Source organism: Rhinoderma darwinii, chromosome 10, assembly GCF_050947455.1.
Source record: "Rhinoderma darwinii isolate aRhiDar2 chromosome 10, aRhiDar2.hap1, whole genome shotgun sequence".
Taxonomy (NCBI): Eukaryota; Metazoa; Chordata; class Amphibia; order Anura; family Rhinodermatidae; genus Rhinoderma; species Rhinoderma darwinii.
The window spans coordinates 46,841,512-46,849,450 of NC_134696.1; positions in this window are offsets into that span (position 1 = coordinate 46,841,512).

The window sequence follows — 7,939 nt, forward strand, 5'->3', positions numbered from 1 at the left end:
TATTGTTAAATTTGAAGTAATCCAGTTACATAGATTACTCCGCTCCCGGTTTTAACTCTGTACTGGTTCTGCTGCCATTTTTTTTGAATCTATTTATTACATTATATTGATATTGTTTTACAGAGTCTATTCTGATCTGAAGAAGAGGAATAAAGTCCCCGAAAAATAAAACCTTTAGACATTATTTTATTGTTTCTTATTGTTACTTATTAAACAGTCTTGTAGGCTATCAAGATAAAAATAATTATATTACTTTATGGCAAAAAAGACTTGTTTAAAGTTCTTAGGTTGTGCAGATACTTGGTCTTTTTCCTGCATGAAATACTCCTTAGTAATAGTGCCTTCTTTGTGCCCCCATCACAGTAATTATGACACTTTTGTGCCCCCATACAATAACAGTCTCTCCTTTAGTGCCTCCTTTGTGCCCATACAATAATAATGCCTCCTTTATTGACCACATATAGTAATAATGCCTCCTTTATTGACCCCACAGTAAAAATGCCTCCTTTATTGCCCTACACAGTTTAATGCCTCCTTTAGTACCCCATACAGCAATAATGCCTCATTTAGTAGCCCCACACAGCAATAATGCCTAGTTTAATGCCCTACACAGCAATAATGCCTCCTTTAGTGCACCTATGCAGTATTAATGTCTCCTTTAGTGGCCCCTATACTGTAATACTGTAATAATGCCTTCTTTAGTTCCCCATAAAGTAATAATGCCCCCTTTGTGCCCCCATACAGTAACACTGTCTTATTTGGTGCCCCATACAGTAATAATGCTTTCTTTAATACCTCCATACAGTAATAATGCCTCCTTTAGTGCCCCCACACAGTAATAATGCCTTATTTAGTGTCTCCTTTAGTGCCCCAACACAGTAATAATGTCTCATGTGCACTTCCTGTTCACCGCAACCCGGCGCAGATTGCAGTAAATATTCTCCCATATAATAACAGTCTTTCCTTTGTGCGTCCTCCTCGCCCATACAATAATAATGCCTCCTTTATTGACCCCCATACATTAATAATGCCTCCATTATTGACCCCATACAGCAAGAATGCCTCCTTTATTGACCCCCACAGTAATAATGCCTCCTTTATTGCCATACACAGTTTAATGCCACCTTTAGTACCCCATACAACAATAATGCCTCCTTTAGTGGCCCCACACAGCAATAATGCGTACTTTAGTGCCCCACACATCAATAATGCCTACCTTAGTGCCCCCATACAGTAATAATGCCCCTATATAGTGGCCCCTATACTGTAATAATGCCTCTTTTAGTGCCCAAAAAAGTAATAATGCCCCCTTTGTGCCCCCATACAGTAAAACGGTCTCATTTGGTGCCCCCATACAGTAATAATGCTTTATTTATTACCTCCATACAGTAATAATGCCTCCTTTAGTGCCCTCACACAGTAATAATCTTTCCTTATAACCCTGGCAGCAGCACATACAATTTGTTTTTAGCTCCATCTCTCTGAAATAGTTTGGACAGGTGTTAGCAAGGTGACACTGTTTTTCCTATATATATACCCCTCCCATACTCATAGTCCCTTGTGTAATTAAAAAGATCACAACACGATTATAAATATTAAATTCTTTATTTAAGGGAGGGATTTTCTGTGTTGCTGCCAGGACTACAAGGAAAGATGATTTACGGTGAGTAGACAAAATCATATCTTCCCTTTACGTCCTGCAGTAGCACATACAATTGGGACATAGCAAGATCATAGCAGGGACGTAGACTGTAATAGCAAATGAATGTATGCAGAGAGCTCCATGAGGCTGCTTTACATATTTAGTTAGGCCATGGTAGACATCGCCGGCACAGAATGGGTCTTCACCATCAGAGGAGCTTGTACACACTCGAAAATGTAGTATAGGGTGATGGCTTTGTTAATCCATCTTGATATAGCGGGCTTACAAGCTTTCATTCTTCTTTTATTCCCTGCAAAGGTTATAAAGTAATGTCTACTTTTCTGAACCCTTTGGCTCTTTCAATTGAAATCTGAAGACATCTCCAGAGATCTAAGTTGCGTGTAACGTCTAATGTTGTTGTGGAGCCACTGGGCTACTCTGTAGTAACAGAGTAGCTGCTGGCCAGACAGGTGTATGACAGTCACATGTAGATGGTACCTTAGTGACAGCTGGACAGCCAGATTGCAGGTAGTGGATACAAGCTGGTGCCGGATTGCTGGAAGCAGGCTGGTGCCAGATTACTGGAAGCAGGCTGGTGCCGGATTACTGGAAGCGGACACAGGAAGCAGGATACCGACTGGACACAATCACAGGATACCAACTGGTCATGGACACAGGATGCAGGATACCGACTGGTCACGGACTCAGGACACAGGATGCAGGATACCGACTGGTCATGGACACAGGATACTGACTGGTAACGGACACAGGATATCGACTGGTAACTGACACAGGATACGGAACCTTCGCACGCTAACACTAGTTTAGTACAACATTGCTCAGGCACTGGGATAGTGGGCAGAGTTCCTTTAATAGTCCAGGGTATGCAGGGATAGGCTGGGGACACTTTTACTGGTGGGCGCACTGGCCCTTTACGCGCACCCTATGTACAGATCGTACTTACTGCCTGACACAGCACAGAGCTGGAGGAGGCAGTCGCCGGTGAGCAGAGTCCAGCTGGCCGCAACAGTGTGCAGTATTTCCTCATCCTGGGAGGAGGGATTTTGGAACACGGGGAGGGGCACGATTTCCTCATTTAAGTTGGCAATGGAAGGAACCTTGGGAATAAATGATGGCATTATTTTCAGGACTACTCTGTCCTGGAAGACCTTCACGTACGGGTCCCTGATTGATAATGCCTGGATTTCTCCAACTCTTTTTAGCGGATGTTTTTGCTGTTAGGAAATATACCTTGAGGCATAGAAATTTCAAGGTCATATCCTTGAGGGGTCCAAAAGGCTGTTGAGACAGCCTTTTAAGAACCAGGACTATATCCCACTTTGGGACTGGTTCAAGTTTCGATGGTTTCAATTTTTGAGTTTCAGAAAACTGTGAAGCAATGGGTGATCTGACAGGTATAGGCCTGTAAAGGCAGAGATTTCTGGACTTTTAGGATGTTGGGGCTAAGGCCTTGCTCAATCCCATCTTGGAGAAAATCCAAGATAGAGGAAATTGTTAGCTGCTCCTTTGGCCGCTCTTTGGACCTACACCAGGCCTGGAGGATGTTTTTCTACACGAGCATACGCCCTGTTTGTTGGATTAACCATCGAATGACTAAGGGTTTTTTGCACGTAGCTCGACAGACCTTGATCTATCAGTAGGGGGCCGTCATCATTTAGGCAGTGATCTGAAGAGTTCTCAAATTGTTCACACTTGAGGGCCCTGCGTCAGTAGTTGAGAAGTTGAGGGTAATTTCCGCCATTGGCCCTGGCTCATCTGTAGTAATAGTGAAAACCAGATTCTCTTGGGCTGGAAGGTCGTGATGTCTATCGCACAGACATGATCTGCCTTGATTTTTATAATCATTTTCAAGATCATTATTGCCGACACAGACCCCGGAAGTCCAAGGTTTCTCATGGAGAACTTCGGGGAACTTTTGGTCCCCCGTTCTCCTTATCGCTGAGGGTCCCAGTGATCACATGTATCCCCTATCCTGTGGATAGGGGATACATGTGTTTTGTAGGAACAACCCTTTTAATGGCAGAGCGGGGAGATACCTCCCTGCTCTGCCGTAGTGTTTAGTGGCGTCACGCTATAGCAGCCATAGCGGCTGCTAGCGGAGCCTCCGGCCATGAAGGGGTGGGCCTGTGCCGGCAGGCGGCATAGGCCCCGTAGCAGCCGCTATGGCTGCTACAGCGGTAGTTACGCCACTGATCGCCAATAAATGACCCTCATTGTAAAGCTAACAGAATCTTTCACCTTGGCATTGCTCTGCATCTCCATCAGGTCAACATAAGGTGTGCCCCATTTTTTAGTGATTTCCTGAAAGATGTTGTAGGTCAGGCTCCATTCCCCTGGGACACTCTGCCACCTGCTGAGCTGGTTTGCAATGAAGTTTGTGGAACCGTTCACATGGACTGCAGGAGACTTAGTACCCTTCTAGTAGTTCATATATGCAATTGTAGTTGTGTTGTCTGAGTATATCCTTGCCGCTATCCATCTGATACTGGTTTGGAAACTGTAGAGGGCCTTGACCGTGGACTTTCTTTTGCTATGACCAAGTTCCTTGGGCTCTACCATCCACTCTACCATCCACTCTACCATCTTGAAGGATCTGCCAGTCATTGTAGTGTCCCACTACTCCACTGATTATCTAGTCTCCTGGGATAGGACCATGGCCCTATCTAGAGATGATGGATTATTATTTAAATTGGAATTGGAAAGAAGTTCCTGTTGCTGGGGTCTCAGGTGCCATCTGGTCCAAGGGACTGCCTCGATTGAGGCTGACATTAGATCTCATACTTTCATTATGCTTCTGAAAGATACAGATCTTACGCTCCTGATATATTTTACCTCCCGGACTAGTCTCACTAGCCTCTTGGGGGTCAACTGGAAGGTTTTGCTGTTGGAGTCTACAATGCACCCCAACTTAGTCTTCCTTGGGGATGGTGCTAGACTGGATTTCTACAGGTTGACCCCGCATCACAGATTTCCAGTGTTCTCAGAACCAAATCCACTGCTTTGTTGGCCTGGAGAATAGTTGGGTCCACCACATGTAGTCATAAAAGCATGGATGTAGGGTGTCACATCTGGGCTTTAGGTCTACCGTGACTGAGGATATTAGTTTGGTCTGTCTTGTGGGAGAGCCGGCTGTCCCTTGGACATTTTTGAATCTTACCCAATATTTTTACTCTGGCAATGTCGAGAACCCACGATTCTTTGACTAGATATTCCCAGTGAGACAGAAAAAAAGGTTAGCTGACCCCCTACTGAGGGCTTCTGGTGTCAGAAGTCATTCCTCTAGTAAGCTACAGAGAGAGACTTTCCTCATCCCCATACTCATCTTCCAAAACCCCTCTGAGATCTTCTTGTTTTATCAAAGAGTCTAGTTTTTCTGATTCATTGGCGAGAATTATTCATGTGAATGGAGCTTCTGGTGGACATTCCGGGAACTTATTTCTTGCTGGCCAAAAAAACTCCCCGGCTGGTATTTCTTGGAGCACAAATTGATTTTTGAAATAGTGTTGGCTGACCAAGGCTTGAGCCATATGGCTTGTGTGCCTGCGGTAGACAGGGCCATACTTCTTGCTGCCAGTCTGGCCCCTTGGTCCACCGTATTGAAAACAAATGCCAAAGGCAGAGAAAACCCTATTTCCCAACTACCGTTAAATTGGTTAATAATCTTTATTGTGCTATTGCAGCAAACAGACATACAGACAAAAACAATACATAGGGTTAAAATTTTCAATGCATGGATAGGGATAATAGCCATGCGTGGCTATGCTAGTAAGCATGTGTATCTGCCGTCTGTATCGTCCGTGGTAGCAGTGTGCCGTCTGAATAAACAGTAGCTATACCAGTGAACACATGTGTCTGTCGTCTGTATTCGCATCCAGACAGGTTCAGCGGTCACTGAGACCAACAACGGATTGCTAGGCAGTTAGATTTTTAAATTGTTAGTTAGTATTGCCCTAATTCCAGCATGTGTTAAAATAGAACAGAGAGCCCCCCCGACATGTTTCGCTACAGATGTAGCGTCCTCAGGGGTTCATGGGGCTACTGGCGGCGCGCCGAGAAACTCTCAGTGTTATGGGAATCCCCAATGACGTGTTAGGGGGGTGTGTGAGTAGATTAGACCAATGGCAATGAAGATGGGTGGGATCTGTCCGCCCACCACTTGAGTGGCAGCTATAGCTGCAAATGAACAGATCAGTAGTACGAACGTCCAGATGAGAACGCCCACGCATGCGCACTAGGACTTTAATGACTCTTATATTAATAGACCACCCATAGGAGTGAAGATGTGTGAGTAGTGGTTTCTGTTCACATCTTATTAAAGATGCGAAGTTGCTTATATTATTGTGCTAGAGACCAATGCATGAATAGAGAGATATAAATAAACCGATCAATGTGCCGATCCGTGCTGTTGTCAATGTCTGAAAATAGACTATTGCGGAACAGATGAGGAATGCCGATGCATCCTCACATGCCGCAAAATATTTAGGGCGGGGATATGAGAACTATACAATAAGTACAGTAAAATATATATGCTATTGTAGTAAAAAACACTGTAATTATGATTGTAATATCTACATGTGAAATGATTACAAGCAGGCACATAATAAAGGGAAGAAATTCACATACAATATACTACATGATATTCAAAAGCACAAACAAATAAATACTTCTCAAAACTCATATGGATGGTTCTTTATCCATTGGATTTTAGATTTGAGGCTACCCAAGATAAAACAAGGAGAATCGGAGTCCGCCAGAACTCAATAGTTGAATATTGTCTGTAATTCTGTACAGTGTCTAATGCAAAAAGTAGACAGAATCATATTATGTACAAGTGCCGCTGCATTAGCAGCACTGAACTAAATGTATTGATATAACAATCTCAGAGAAAAGCCGCAAATGTAAAACCTTCGTTAAGACCCAAAGGGCTAAGAGAATGCAAACGATGAATCCATCGTGCTTCCTCTTGCAATAACATGCGGTCTAAATTACCAGCTCTTGGTCCCAATTTCATCTGGGCAACCCCCCAGAATTGAAGCAGCTTAGTATCGCCACCGTGTAGCTGGTGCATGTGTCTGGATAGTGTAGTGTCTTCTTTATGGTTGATAGTACTGAGATGTCTAGAAATTCTCCTTCTCAGTTCCTGTACGGTTTTACCCACGTATAGCTTGGGACAGGGGCATTTCGCAATATATATTACCCCGCTGCTCTGGCAGTTAATAAACTGCTTGATCGTATACACTTTGCCGTCAGATGGATTAGTAAAGGCTTTTGTCATAGGCATAAGAGGACAGAAGGAGCAACGACCACATGGATGGGAGCCCCTAACTGGGGATTTTAACCAGGTTTGTTGAGACTTGCGTCTGGTAGAATAGTGACTATGCACCAGAAATTCTCGAAGGTTTTTACCCCTACGATACGTAATACTTGGAGTTGCAGAGATGACCTTTTTAAGATCAGGGTCACTGGTGAGTATTGGCCAATGTTTTTTAAGGATGTCCACAACTTGAGAGGAGCAAACATCATATGTTCCAATGCAGCGTATGGCACTGGATGACTCAGTTCTAGCAGGGTCAGTCCCGTTATTCTGGATCAAATTCTGTCTATTGGTAGCCCTAGCCCTAGCATAGGCCCTGTGCAGCCATTTTTTTGGATAACCCCGAGCCACAAATTTGTTGTATAATGTATCACATTCGATCTGAAAAGATTGTTCGTCAGAACAATTTCTTTTGGCTCTCAGATATTGCCCTATTGGTATTCCTCTTTTCAGAGGTAGTGGATGATGGCTCTGCCAATGTAAAAGGCTATTTGTGGCAGTGGCTTTTCGAAATATGTCGGTATGGACACTGCCGCCAGGGTCCAAGGAGATCGTGAGGTCAAGAAAATCAATCTCGCTCTTATGTGTTTCATGAGTAAATCTCATGCCAATGTCATTGTTGTTAAGTGTCAGAACGAAATCATTAAATAAGTCAGTGTCACCATCCCAAAAAATGAGAATATCGTCAATAAATCTCCCCCAGAACAAAATATGTGATGTGAAATTAAGTAAAGTATCTGTGAAAACAATAGTATCTTCCCACCACCCTAGAAATAAATTTGCATAAGTGGGTGCACATACAGTCCCCATCGCCGTGCCTTTAATTTGTTTATAGTACTTCCTATCGAAAGTAAAGAAATTGTGTGTAAGAAGGAATTGTAATAGTGATAAAACAAAATCATTATGTAAATGAAATTGAATACCCTTTGTGCTTAAAAAGTGTTTAACTGCATTTAAACCTA